The sequence below is a fragment of the Thunnus maccoyii genome, chromosome 16 (assembly GCF_910596095.1).
Source record: "Thunnus maccoyii chromosome 16, fThuMac1.1, whole genome shotgun sequence".
Lineage (NCBI taxonomy): Eukaryota > Metazoa > Chordata > Actinopteri > Scombriformes > Scombridae > Thunnus > Thunnus maccoyii.
Window position 1 is genome coordinate 5,123,890 of NC_056548.1, and position 14,870 is coordinate 5,138,759.

At 40.2% G+C, this 14,870-nt stretch overlaps 1 long non-coding RNA gene across 1 annotated transcript; it reads right to left on the reverse strand.

Moving 5' to 3' along the window:
- Window positions 1–8,942: 8,942 nt before the first annotated feature.
- Window positions 8,943–14,279, reverse strand: LOC121913949. The gene is made up of 3 exons (XR_006100415.1): window positions 14,117–14,279; window positions 13,389–13,580; window positions 8,943–9,526 (listed from the first exon to the last, which is right to left on the reverse strand). It is a non-coding gene; the product is annotated as an uncharacterized LOC121913949 (long non-coding RNA).
- Window positions 14,280–14,870: the final 591 nt, after the last annotated feature.

Genomic DNA, 14,870 nt, shown 5'->3' on the forward strand with positions numbered 1-14,870 from the left:
TTTGCTAAACAACATGAGCGACATTGAAAACAAGTCGAAATATTCTTTAAAAGGATTTAATTATAGACATTTTTTAAATGTGATTCAGTCTTGACTGTCCTGAAAAACTAGATTACACTCTTCTGCTGTTCATAAGCATAAATTGACATATGTAAGTGTTCATCACATTAACCGATTTGGTCAAGATTAAGGATAAGGTTGTGGTAACAAAAAACATTGGTTTAAAGTTAAATCAAAGGTAGATGATGGTTTTGTTGATGATGAAATGAGAAAAATATGAGAATGAAACACTCGGGACTGAATCCAGCCATTGTGAATCACAACCACACACACTTCCTGAATTAAGATAAAAACTTTACAGCAATACAGCAGCACAACAAATAGACCAGAGAAATAGAAACAACAAGATACAAACATGTTGAAAATATTATGTTGCAATTCTGCATCCATTTGGAGCAGAAAGCAGCCAGAAATGTCTGATTGGATGGACAACAATGACAAGATGATGGCAAGAAAAAAAAAAACAATCACTGACAAAATTTTGAAAGAGGAAACTGAATCTGATGATGTTTTCAGTTAATCAGAAATGACAAAACACACACTGAAGAAATCTAAAGTCTAAGACATGAGTATTTCTTCATTCTGGCTTGATTTGATTAAGATTTGTGGTTGCTGTAACATTGACCAATATCTTGTGGTATGAAATGATGCTCGAGACAAAATGTGTTTCCTGTCGTTCATGGCATCTAGAAACCAGGCGAGAAAACTTCCCTCATCATTGAAAAACTTGTCATAAACTTGTTTTTCTCGCTGAGTTTTCTGTACCTGATGCTGTCCTGACGGGGAATCATTTGTCTTGCTTTTTCCCTGCAGGAAGCATGTTGTTTGTTGCATTTTGAAACATTGTACTCATTTCACAAAATGTCATGAGACCAGGCTGGTCCATTTTTAGAAAGCTGGAAAGTTCAACAAAACAGCTAGAATCCTTTCTGTAAGCATCTCTCTCACGCTCTCGAATTTTGAGTCTCATTCCACTCACCGACTCACAGCAACATAATACAACTTGCCCGGTGACAGCTTAAAAATATTGATTGTTAGCAGGGATGGCCAATCTATCCAGTCACGTTCTATGCACCCGGCACTCCTGCAGGGATGCTCAGCCACATCTGCTGTTGTCTTGGTTTCTCCGTTCCTCCCACTGCCTGTTTTTAGCCTCGGAGACGACACACAGCCAGGCAAAGCAAAGCTTCTGCAGGCTTCTTATTAAAGCTTGCATCAGCATCGCAAAATATTTGCATAACAGAATCTTTTTTGCTCAGTTTAAAGTCTGCGGCATTGTGACCAAAGTGCCCCGTGGTTAAGCTCTGGTTTGGTGCTCCTCTTTCTCAAGAACACAGAGTGAAAGATGCATAATTTGCATCACAAGCTTGAGTGCTCTGCAGTCACTGGTGGTGGTGGAACTGATGTTTCTCTCTGTGAGAGACTAAGAAAGAAAACTTGTCTGGAACAAATTGAAAGTATTCATAAATCATCCTCACTCTCATCCTAACCCTCAGACCCTGAGTGTGTGCGATGTGTGTGTGTGTGTGTGGACTCGATGCAGATGCAGCCACGATGACATCGTCACCCCTGCAGAACAAGTCGGTCTATATGACAGAACAGCCGGACCACCCACACATGCCTACGTAAGCAAACTCCGATACTGCAGACTGAGGCGCTGAGACCCGTCTGCTGAATCAATGAGGAAATTTTTATTGAGGCTGTTTAACTGCATGAACAAAGAAGTAGCTTCACCGCAAAAATGTTGAACATGGGAAATGGGGGTATTTTTCGTTCTCATAAGGATTCACAGCTAGCCTATTCTGCAAATATGACAGAGTGAATTTTAATATATCTTTAAATCAAACTGCTTTGTAATTTCAAAACTTTCTGTTGACATTTGTTTTGTGGTGAACCTTGGAACATAACAAACTTGTATTTTTATGCTGAAGATGAGAGACTGTTGAAAAGCCTTGTTTCCATCTGCAATTCCCAAAGGCAACAAATTGTACTCTTTGACATCTTCAGTGACAGATGAGCATGTTTTTAACGGTGAAATATTCTAGTTTGCAAGAGGCATGAAATTAAGTTGCCTCTTAAAATCTTTAAGTTTTTAGCTGGCACCTTTATCCGGAGCAGTCAGATGAATTTAAGGCTGTATTCGCTATGCCAATTATAGCCATGCACAAAAAAAACTTGACATCCACAGCTTTCCTCAGTTTAGCGCCTAATTAAGGCCACTTATGCAAATGAAGTCAGTCACAGTATTTCAATCAGAATACCTCAGGCTCAATTTAAGTACAGATTGCTAATGTCTGCCGGGTGAAACATATGGCAAGCTGTTCTGTCAGGCTGTGATTCCCCAGTGCAGTCGAGCAGAGGCCAGCAGAAGCAGAGGCGTTGACAGAAAGTTTGTCACTGCAGCTTTGCCGTGATTGTTTTTGCTCTGAGGATCTTTTTTTTTTTTTTTTATGTCATCAAGCTGTATAAGTATAATGAGGCGATCCATAATTCCTTTGATATCTGACAAATAGGCCATCATCCATCTCATTCAGTGTCTTCTCTGTCGGCATTCTCGGGGTGAGTTGGTAGGATGTGCTTTTTACCGAGGTGTGAAATATCATGTGTAACAATGTGGTTTAGTAAATCTGTGCAAGTGATCCGTGCCCATTTGTGCAGACCCATAAAAAAATATAGCTTGTGTCAAAGGCTCTAAAATCTCCTGGGTGTCCACTTGCTAAATGCTTGTGCATAACAAATGTTTTTTTTATTTACAGACAGAACCGATTCAAGTCTTGTTTGCAACAGGCTCGAGTTAAAGTCTCAGAATACATATTTGGGAGTTCTTGTCTGCTCCCAGCTGGGAAAAGATGGTCCCTGCTCTTTCTGAAGCATGCAACTGTCTGAGTCCTTATCAGATGCCTGACTGATCGAGTCGCTCTGGCCAAGGACATTTCAGCAGAGGCTTAAGAACTCACACAGTGGCGTTCCAAAAACACTAAAAAATCTCAAAACTGTGGCTTCAGTTTACATTTTTATTCTGTATGTTGATGTGTTATAGTAAAAAGCATAATTTCCAGGTGTGTAAGGGAGGTACTATAGTGACCTCTGTTACCACAATGAAGCAGCAGTGGCTGTATGTGATTAGCCACTACCTGAATGATGCTGAGTCTGATGTCATAATTATCCCAATAAAATAAGAATTAAGTTAAGTGCTCTGTCTCTCTAGTATCAGATAAGGGAATAAATAGAGATCACACCTACATACATAACAACAAACATACATTTCTGCATGTGTACTTGCAAATAAACTGCATCATGTAATGTGTCGCCCCTGCTCTTCTTCTGGTGTCAATATGTTAATTATGCTAGCTTTTTTTTTTAGTGCATTACTGCCACCGCAAACGCTGTGTGACGCTTCATGAAAACATCCCTCAGTGTTCTGCTACTTGACATATGGCTTTGTCAGAACTCGGACCTGTTGCATTTGACATTCGTCCCTCAGCTCTTCTCATTTATCCAAACACCAACACGGGACCGGAGCGATTAACTGCTGGAGGTTATACAACCCTCAGTAATTGTCTGCGGCGTGATCGGTCACACCTCTGCAGTCAGCGAGCGTGTTGTGTCTTTGCCTCCGAGACTTTGGTCATACAAGTAATTAAATCCCTTCAATGGGCCGGGCCTGTGAGCTAGATAGAAACCACAGACTCCCTCCCTCTCACTCCATCCCCTCTGTCAGCCTCCTCCTCCTCCTCCTCCTCTTCTCTAAACTCGACTTGCAGGCTCCGGCATTCCTTTGGCCTGACTGCATCAAACTGTGCTGAATTATAATTAATTAGTGGTTGGAAAAAAATAGGGACTCGGCTGGCTTAGAGAAAATTATATAGTGTGCTTCCAGAGAGTAAAACTTAGAGAGAGTGAAAGACCTCTGCTGACGAAGAACAGAAAAATACACTAACTTTAGTCTCCTCAAGGCTACTATAGCAGCAGCATCTGTACGTACTCACGGCGGGGGTGGCGCTGAGCGGTACGAAACACAGGAAAGAACACATTAGAGGGGAACGCTATAAATTCTCATTCAAAACATGTATTTTAAGACCACTGGTGACCCAAACGATGTTAACCTGCTGCCTTTGAAAACAATATGGCATAAATTAGACATAGGCGTCCTTATGAATATGACATATAGGAATTGTTTTGGATTGAGGCTGCCAGAGTTATTGATATTTTGACCCGTTTTTTTTTTCAGTTTTGTCAAATTTATTCAAAACTATTCATAAAAAATGTCAAAGGATCTGTTGCGGCCAAATTGAATGAGTTTAATTCAATTCACGTCTCATTCTTCGGCCTGATGAAATCTTTACGGTGTCAGCAGTTTTGTGAATCCATTACATGTAAATAAAATTACTAACCCCCTTTTTTGATCACTTTAGTGTTTTGTTTTTTTTAGATATAACACCCTGAAATTCTTATGAGTTCATCTGATTCATAACAAGGAGAACGTTTATTTGCTGATATTTAAATTGTAGTTGAAAGCTCATAATTGGCCTAATAAAACCAACAGTAACAAGGATGAGTATTATTGTTATTGAAAGACATGTCCAACAATTTGAATAGGCGAGGACTTTTTGTTCCATAACAGATTAGAGTTTTGAAAGCCCTAAAATGTCAACATGCTGAAGTAATCTCTGAGTCATCATATTGATCCACACCCCTTTCATTTCCCAGAGGTATATTTATGTGCATCTTGTCCTATATGGCAGTGAATAGCTCTTTGAATTAATGCAGATCACCTATATCATTCTTTTTTTCCTAAAAAACAAATTGCCAAGCCCTGTAGGCAAAGCCCCCAGGAGATGAGTTTGAGATTAGCACTGTGTTAGGGGTAAATGCAGGTTCGAACCACTATTACTATTTGAAATGGATCCATTTCCTTTACGGGGGATTCATCAATCTCCTCTGGCACGACAGTGCTGATTAGATTTGCCCCCAAAAGTGCTGGCAACCCTGCACTCCAGGCAGACAATTTTATAACATCTGGTGAGCTGATAAAGAAAAGTTTTGTGCAAAAGTCAAAGTGATGGTATGACTCTGGTTGGTATTATTCACTGTGAATAAAGCAGGGCTTATGATGTGCCAATGCTACGGTTGAGGTCTGGTAAGGTTTAAGTACAAACATGCCTTGGTTAGGATTAGGGAAAAGTCACGGATTGGGTAAGACTTATTACTAAAGAGGTCTTTGTTGTCATGGTTACAATAACAACGACATAAAGGTTAAGGTTAGAGGACAATTGCGGTCATGGTTAAAAAAGCAAAACAACATTGACTCACTGTTCGAAACGGGAAACGAACAGTGATCGCCTCCACTAAAATCTGATGTTTTGTTGACCCGTCCATCCACCCCAAACTCTCTAAGTGGTCAACATGACCTGATAACCTCCTTCGTTCCCGTCATAATTACTATGGCCTCCAGAGGGCTTCTGTCACTGGATATGAAAATATGTTTAGTTTTGGGGCACTTGCATAAATGACTCATCCTGTCGTCTTTTCCTGGGAAAACAGTCTCACTGAGCTTGTTGTTTCCATGTGGGTAGTGACGAGGTAAGAGCCTGGATGCCGAATACAAACAAACGCCTTCTACATTCACATACTAATCCATTCTGCTGGCTGACTGAAATACCACTTATAGATTGTTATATATCAAATGGTATTTATGACTGTAAATCTGCAACTATTTTCCTTAAAGCTCAGATGTATCTGGTGTGGTGTTACATAGTGTTGTGTCCGACAGTAAGTAATATTCATGGAGTACAAGATATAAATATGGATCGCCATATTGGCCTTGTCCATTCAGTGTGATTCATTTTCTATGAATCTGTAAGTGAGAATGGGAGGATTCATTGCTGCTTTGTTATACAAAACATGTTCTGTCAAAATGCTCTGTGGACATCACATCACTGTGTCTCATAATAATGCAGAGTAGAAGTGATTACATTGTAATATTAACACCATTATCTAAGTCTCTTGACGTCAAGCACTTCACTTCTCTTCCCTCGCCAAGCAGGGTGCCCACTTTAAGAATCCTTAACCTAATCAGACGTTGGAGCTGTCAGATGTCTTCTTGATCTCAGGCTTCTCTGAGAAAGCTGCTGACAAAGGCTCTGATGCAGGATATCCTCTCCAATCACTTAAAATGATGCTGGATGACCTAAATAGCAGCCGAGTCCACTCAAAGTCATGAAAAATGTATCTCTAGATCTCCATCTGACTCCAATTTAGCATCGCTGGGTAAAATATTTTACGTCATATTTGTTTAAATCTGATTTCTCAGATGTGTGAAAGTTGACTGGCAGCTGTGCTGAATGACAACTTTGATATCTGAACAGATGACAGATTTATATTTTATATTTGTGGAGATGACAGGATGTTTATGTGCAATTTATACTTTATAAGAGAGTCAGAGATAAGGAATGAGGAAAGAAAAGGAATGGAAGAAGACAGATGTCACGATCTTGACTTTGACACAAAGATTCAGTCTGCAGATCTTCAGGGATTCCTGAAAATTTCCTTCAGTATCGTTAGAAATTGATGTTCTGAGGTGGAGGTGTTGCAAGTTGACTAAGAGTTTAGGTTTCTTGTGTCAAGTAACTGAACCTTCAACCTTTTTGTCACAAGCCTGCCTCCAACTTTTTGATCGCTGCTTCAAATCAGAGAATTTAGTTTAAAAACACACCTCATTCGTCTGTTAAAGCCAGTTGCATGGTTGAGCCTTTGTGGACCTGATGATTAGGAGGAGAAGAAGGTGATCAGGAGCAGAAAAACATCAGAACGAGCTAACCTATACACAGCTACCATCATTTGTAAGCTAAAAAAAGTTGTTATGCTAACTTGATAGCAAGCAATTGCCTATTTACACAGTCTGCTAAATGCTTCACCAGCTAGTAGCTAACTTTGTCAGCGTACATTGTGTTTGTTAGAGCTTACTTACATGATAAACTCCCTATCGGCAGCGCAGAGTGACATGTGACTAAACAATGCAGTAAATGTACCGTGAAACCAAAATAATTAGCTAAAAGAAGCTCAATAGTTTGGTTATACTCCAATGCTTCACACTGCACACAATCATCTGTCTCAGTGTTAATATCAAAAATACTGAAAAATGCAACTTTGAGTCAGTTAAAGACCATAGACTGTATATAAAGATGGACTTAGCGAGGTGTGATGTCACCTGTTGGTTTACATTGGAGCTGGTTTGAAGCTCAGATTTGCAGCTTTTGGTCGCCGCCATCTTTTTCATTGGGAACCAGGACCTTCCAAATAAGGAGTGCACAGTGTTGCCTTTCATGCTCTGGAAACACACCCCCGCTACCTCGGACCCAAGCTAACAGTAGCTTACTGGGAACACCAAGCATTGCTCACTTGGGCTAACATTAGCTACTTTAGCTAAATTGTGCTAAGAGGGCAGATATTATAATCAAGTTAAATTAAACTTACTGAAATATTGCAACAGTAGTCTGACTCAGTGTCCCGGAGCCAGGGAGAGCAGCATGCGAGCCAACTGTCAATCAACACCCACATGGCAGACATCAAAGCTATAAATCTTCTAATCTTCTAATCCAATCTTATTAATGGAGCGATAATTTCCAAAATCACCACCTATTTAGTGATTGAGACCATAATGACTCGAAAAAAATTATTGACGTCAAACTGTGGTAGCTGCCACTTGCTAAAAACTAGAATCATTATTTTGAATTTTTTTAGCATAAGTAAATGTACATCCTAGGATAAATGCCTACAAAACTACAAGACGCATTAATCCAAACTCCCCCATGGCGGGATTGTAACTGGGTACTTTCCACCTCTGTTTATGACCAGCGAGGGTCACAACAGACTGAGTGTATCAGGGTGTGTCGAGGGTATAGAGAGCACAAGAGAGCCCTGTTCGAGTATGAACTGAATACAGACCATTCAAGGTGAGTCACACAAGTGACAAACACAGGTATTTATTCAGTAGTTTATTTATCCAGTTTAATTTGTTTCAAATGTGGGACTGAAACCTTATCCTACCTCTCGTAAAAACGCTGAGCGATGATAACGTTACGAGTTGCTCAGGTCAGGGCTGCTGTGACTCCTTGTGAGGTCAAAGCTGTCTATTCTGTATGAGTGAATGAGTGCTATAGGCTCTATGTTCGGCAGCAGAGTATCCACCACAGGCCACACACACAAAGTTATATTTATCCCTCCATGTCTCCAGCTAGTTTTCCTTTCGTCGCAAGGTCTCTGAGGCTCTTTTCAAAGTGCCTGTAAATGCTCCTAGTGTTGACCTGTTTCCTAATAACACAGGATTCCTTTTTATTCTGAAAGTTGCCTCTGTCTTCCTGAACCCCCCTCCTGCCCCCATACCCCCATACCTGTTTTATGTGCTATAATATATCAAACCTTTCAACCTTCCGTGCCTCTGGTTGCATTTTTTCACAATCGCTTCACTTGTCCTTCAGTTATCACATCTGCTCTTTCCAGGGAAATGGGAAATTTTGCTGCATATAAGTAGGATTTATAGGACATATCAGTTGTGTAATCCACTGCCAGTATGTTTGGGCAGCTATATATATACTCTTTAAGGTTAAAGTAAGTGTATTCATGCATATTTGCATATGTGCCAAGATGTGTATTATGCGTATCTGTATCATGTGCACGCTGTGAAAACAAATTACCCCTTTTCTATCTACCAAATGTTTTGGTAAACTTGGAGCCAACAATATAAATTTCTTCCTTTGCATTTAAAGGTCTAATATATCCCTAGAGCTTATTAATTTAGCTTTTTATATAGAAAAATTGATTAAAAATGGGCTTAAAAATATGACTTTAAAATAACATTTGCAGCACAAAACAACGTCCCTTGCAGCAAGAAATTGAGTGACCTTTGTTTAAACTGTAATAATAGTCAAAAACAATCATATATACTGTACATATCTTGCAAACACAAAAAAGGCATTATAGGTCACTTTGCATTGAAGAGGTGCGAATTTAATAAGTCTGTAGAGAGATTTAATGTTGCATGACGGTCCAAATGTTAATCCACCTTGACAATGATACAATTCTGAGGAATACCAGTAAATACCTTTAGTCATTTGTAATGAAAAAGCTCAAATTCGTGTCTTAAAATAATGCCATCTGTCTGTAAAAACCCATCCTAACGATACTTGGAAAAGAAACTGTGGTCAATTTACATGCTTTTTGATCTAGAACTAATGGTCTAAAACTCTGAGTCAAAATGAGAATTAAAGGAGCGAGATGGCTGAGTGACAGAGTAAAGGCAAGTGTTGGTTCATTCAGTCTCTCTGTTTCTGGAGGATGGTGTTTATGTTAAGCAGAGAGCCTTTTCTCCAGCAGTGATTAATGTGGTGCCCTGAATGCCACGGCTTCCACATCAGACAGATAACGGTTTTCTGCCTCCTGTCACAGTCCCGGCCTGGTGGAAGAACTGAAAAATAAAAAAAAAATAAAAAAAATAAAAAAGGAATCTGTGTTTTCCCACAAACACTTGTAGGTATGTGCTGCTGGCTTCTGTCCACAGAGAGCCGGATGCATTTGAGAAACACAGACGTACACACACACGCACAAAAAAAAAATGTATAAGCTTGTGCACTCACACACACTTACGTTTGGTGCACACACACACAAATGCTCATGAAGTGCTCAGTCTCTCTCTCACTTATACACACACACACACGCACATAGTGAATGTCATGGCTTTCATTTTCCATTGTGCGACGGGTGACCCTAAATATTTACACTGCTTGGCAGAGGCAGTGACGGAGTATTGTGTCTTAGTGATCAGTGAGCTCCCATTATGCACAGACAGTGGTCCAATAGCGGCTGTGAATGTGTCCTACATTTACATTGTTGGAGTTAACCACAGTTCATAGCGGCAGCACTGACATTCAAATTCTTATCTTTGATTGTATAAACACTCTTGGTACAGTGTTTGTCTGTTATATCAGTGACTAATGTCGGACCCAGACTGGGATCCACCCAGACGGCACGACACTGAGACAAACCATGTGCGTCATAATATGAAACTCTGCACGTTTGATAGCAGTAAATTCCTACTGGCGTTATATAAGACTATAGTTACAACTCATTTCTTTCTAACTTTACAGTTGACTTGGATTGAAAATTACTTTCTTTCAAAGATTGCTGCATCATTGTGAGAGCATTTCCACTCATTTTCTCTCATAGATTGTCTTAACACACACAGAGAGGTGTGTTTGGTGCAGCGTGTCTGCTACTGGAACTTCAAAATCTCTTTTGATAAGATATCTTATTCCTCAGAGAGAAAATTGATATTGGACAAGTCTGGAAAACCTTTTTTGTTCAAACACATTTTTTTCTGACAACACAATTATTTCGTCCTATAACAGCCATGCATAGCAACTATAAAATGGTTATTGATAAGACAACCCTGTCTCCTAGAAATTAGGTTTATATATACTACTAAATTGTTTTCCTAATCATGTTGAATTGGCAAATATAATTGCTGCCTGGATTATGTTCACAGGCAATGTTTTTTTTTTCTAATTAATTAGGTGCTACATTTACACATTGTATCACACTGAACTCAGATGGATGATGTCGGGGGGGATGGTGGGCGTCATCTAGAAATTCGGCTCAGCAAAAATAGAGAAAATGATCTGTTGACAGTCATATTGACGTCACACCAGCAACATCACACCTTTCACTATAGTTTCAGTGTCCATATCTGTAGAATATGTCACAGACATGAAGTGTCACCACTGCAGGTCACCCTCACTTAGAGCGGTGGCAGCGTGGTTTAACTGGCGAAATGATTAATATAGTGAATAAAAAAAACACATCCTGTGTGAGGAGTGTATGTGGCTGACAAAGACGTATCCCCAACCAGACCCCACCATGCCCGACAGAGAGAAAGCCACTTTCACCTCACATATTATTATTTATTTTTAACAATTGAGCACATACTTGACTAAATATAAATGAAATTTATAATTAAATTATATGAAACATGCTATTATTGATGGCCATTATCAAAGCCAAACTCTATGTAGAAAGATAGAGCTGGTAGCAGAAGTGCCGCAGCAGCAACGCTGTCTGTGTGGATGTTGCAAGCGTGTGGGACGCAGCAGTTCAGCGACACTAACGTGCTGCTGAGGTTCACACAGGCTGTGTGTCCCAGGCGTTAGTCTGGTGCCTCTGGTTTTGCATTGAACATGGCATTGGATGTAAATCGTGCATAATGTTAATGTCCTAATTAAGCTGTGTGAGGAATTTGGACAAACAAAATATCCTAAAGCACAACCAGTAGGGTAAGTTTTTCATTAATGTTATTTTTAAAAAAAACTTTAGGACCTATAAACATCTCTGTATAGAGAGAAGTGAGATAAGCAGACAATAGCCATGTTACCATTAACATTTTTTGCAGAATTGCATTAGAAATGCTTCATGGAAACACCAAAATTCGAAAAACGTCCTCAATTTCGCAAAAAAAAAAAAATTAGGCTCGCTTGAGGTGGATTTTGGAAACGTCGAAAAAGAGTTTATGTACAAAAAAGGTCATGCAAATGGATTTGTCGAATAAATAATGACGTAGCAATCGTTTAACTCATATGACCGATCAGCTGTTTCTGCTCTTGGCGTCTTCTGACATTCTGAAATGAATTCCTGAAGACCTCTCTCCATTTTTCTCTCATCAACACAATATAACTATTTGTTTTATTTCCGGTTGGCAACCTCTACTTCTTCTACTCTGTTTACAGGCAGATTATTGAAGCCTATACTGCCACCTTCTGACAAAACTATACGTTGTGTAGCCTAGATTATTCGCTTCAAACCAGTTCATGCAAATGCATGGCTAATATTTCAGAATCAAAAACCACAACCTTTTTCTTAAGTAAACAAACAATGCAGATCATTTTAAAAATGTGTAAGAGAGCAGGCTACAATATGTCTCCATGGCAATGAATGTGATGCTAGTTCTACCTCCACATTCTGCTCACTTTTTGCAAACTGTATTTTGGTGTGAAGTAACCAGCCAGATGTTTAATCATGGCAGCCTGCCGAGGGATACGGTGTATGACATGGGCTAAGAGGACAGGAGCTTTGCCAGGACACTTTTCACCCTCTCAGGTTGTTGGAGCCAGACCTCAACAATCTCTCAACAGTCATGCTAAGAGTCGTTTGCATATTCAGGCCCACACTCTGCATCATTTTTACAATGTTCCAAAGTTATTCCTGCGTGACGCAAGAGTCCTTCTCCTAAGCTGAGGAATGCTAAACCCAATAACAAAATGACTCCTCGGTGCCTCTTTTTCTCTGATATAATTTGCTTGAGTTTTATTGGTGTTAGCCTGTCTGGGCTTCTGTGCTTGTGGAGAGCTATTAAGTTTAACAGGGGCTCAGTCAGTCTACTTTGTCTAGCACAGGGTGAGACAGACAGACAGACAGGCAGACTGGTGGGCAGATAGGCAGAAATGTCATTAGACGGCAAGACAGGGAGACGGGCGGTTATAACACATCTGACTGTACAGCATAAATCACGTCACAGTCCCTTTAAAATATACAAGGTGGCTCTTTCCACTGGTACCTCTGACCTGTAAATGTTGGCGTATTTCACAGTTGTGGTTGAGGGTTGCAAACACAGGCGCAGCTGAAATTAAACCCTCGCTGTAACACACTCTGTTAGCAGTTTTCTTTGCCCGGGAGAAATAATTATCAAAATCTGAATGAAATATGGCAGGAATGAACACTCAACATGCCCTGTGAGGTTTCCACTCTCATTCAAACCGCATTTAAATGGACTGATTCAATATTTGCCAAATCTGTCTAATGCATCCACATGTGTGTAACAACAGTGGCATTGTTCAGCGTTACCTTTAGAGACAAAATAGGGAAAAATATGGAATTTCTCCGATTTTTTTTAAAACCTAGAAAAGTGTTTCTGCTTCCGCAATCTTCAAATTAAAGTCCCCACACGTTTCTCAAGTGCAACACATCAGAGGTGAGAGGAACCTGTGCACACTGTCAGAAAACAGAGAAGGCCCTTCTAAAAACAAGAGACTGAGTGATCAAAGTCTTCAGGTGACAAACAGGTGCTACAACAAAAACGTAGGCCAACAAAGAGGTTTGGGATTACACCATCATTGATTGGTTCTTTAATGATTTTGATCATTTGCCGACAAGCTCTCCCACTCGGCCTCGTTGTGGTAAGGTCTCCTCTTGTTGTGTGTGTGTGTGTGTGTGTGTGGAGTGCTGTGTGTTTGGACCTGTTGGTTCACAGCCAGCTGCTGAGTGAATGAGAACTGACTCACCCTGCATTTGGCCCATTGTTCCCTCCCCGGGCCTTGGATTGGAGAGCTTTTTGTTGGCAGCTCCTGGCGCTGCCGCCCGGTCAAAGACATCTCTCCTGGGCTGTTGTCGACCATCTGTTTGCCCCCGGCCCGGCACTCAGGCAGGCCATCACCTCGACACTGCAGCTATGTGGCATGAGCATCGGCGCTCTGCTGTGTGAAAGGATGATGCACAGTGTTACCACGCTGAAATCAATGAAAATTTGAATTAGTGCGATATTCTTCTCCAGTAAAGAGAGGAGAGAAGTCTTTTAAGCTGAAAGACGTTTAACTGGTGTCAGAGGCTACTGGTACAAAATGTTTACACACTGCAAAAAATGTTTAATTCCATTTTTAATCGGTGTCTTCAATTCCAGTGTTAAATCATATTCTTAAACTAAGTGCAAAAGTTGTTTTTTCATCTCAGGAATTTCCAGAATTATTGAAAAAGTCATAAAAATAAGTCATAACTGATTCTAGAGACAGTTACAGATCATCAATTGTGAGTGTTTAACTTTTTTTTAAAGAAAAATATTGCTTTGGACGACATTAAATTACTTGATCAACAGATTTGATGCAGTGCGACATTTGTTTTAACATAATTGATCATTTATCTTTCTGAAGGGCCACATTTGTCCATCAAACCTCTTCCAGGGAGAAACAGGTTGTAAAAACAGTGGTCTACATTGATGAAGCAAAGGCTGAGATACCCTGACTTATATTCCCATCTAAGTCGAGCTCTTAAACACACTGAATGCACTTTCTCTACTCGACTTTCTTTCTTTCTTTCTTTAATCTCCCCGCCTGGGAACTGTCTGTGTCTTTCACACTCCTTGCTTGCATTTTATAACACAAGCTCTCTGTTAACGGAATAATTTGACGGTTTGACAGTTTGGGAAATAAGCTCATTCCCTTTTTTTTGCCAAGATGAGAAGATCGATACCGCTCTCATGTTTGTGCATTGATACAAGTATTGAGCTGGAACCAGTAGGTGGTTAGTCGTGCTTTGCATAAAGACTGGAAGCAAGCGGTAACAGCTCGTCTGGTTTACTGTACACAAAGAGCAATATAAAAAGAAGAAGTTGTGGTTTCAGGGCAGTTGCTGTATGTGCTGTAACTATTTCTTGATGAACAACACCAGTGCTTCTGTGACATGTCTCCGGGACTCTGGGCAGTCACTGTCTGTTGTTCCCCAAGAAATAACCCCAACTGAAAATGTGACGTCTCCAAGCCCAAGGGTTATTTTTTCAGACTTAAGAAAGCTCCATCCAGACATACAGAGGCTTGATAGTACTCCCCATGACAATAAACTGAATTTGATGGGTAAAGTCACTGGAAGTCCCTTTAGCATCCTGTTAAAATGGCACCAGTTGGACCAATCTAAACTTCCTGAACCTGATGCCATCTGAAAAGCAGCAAGCATCTCAAAAGGCCTAACATAAACTTCAATGGACTAATAACACT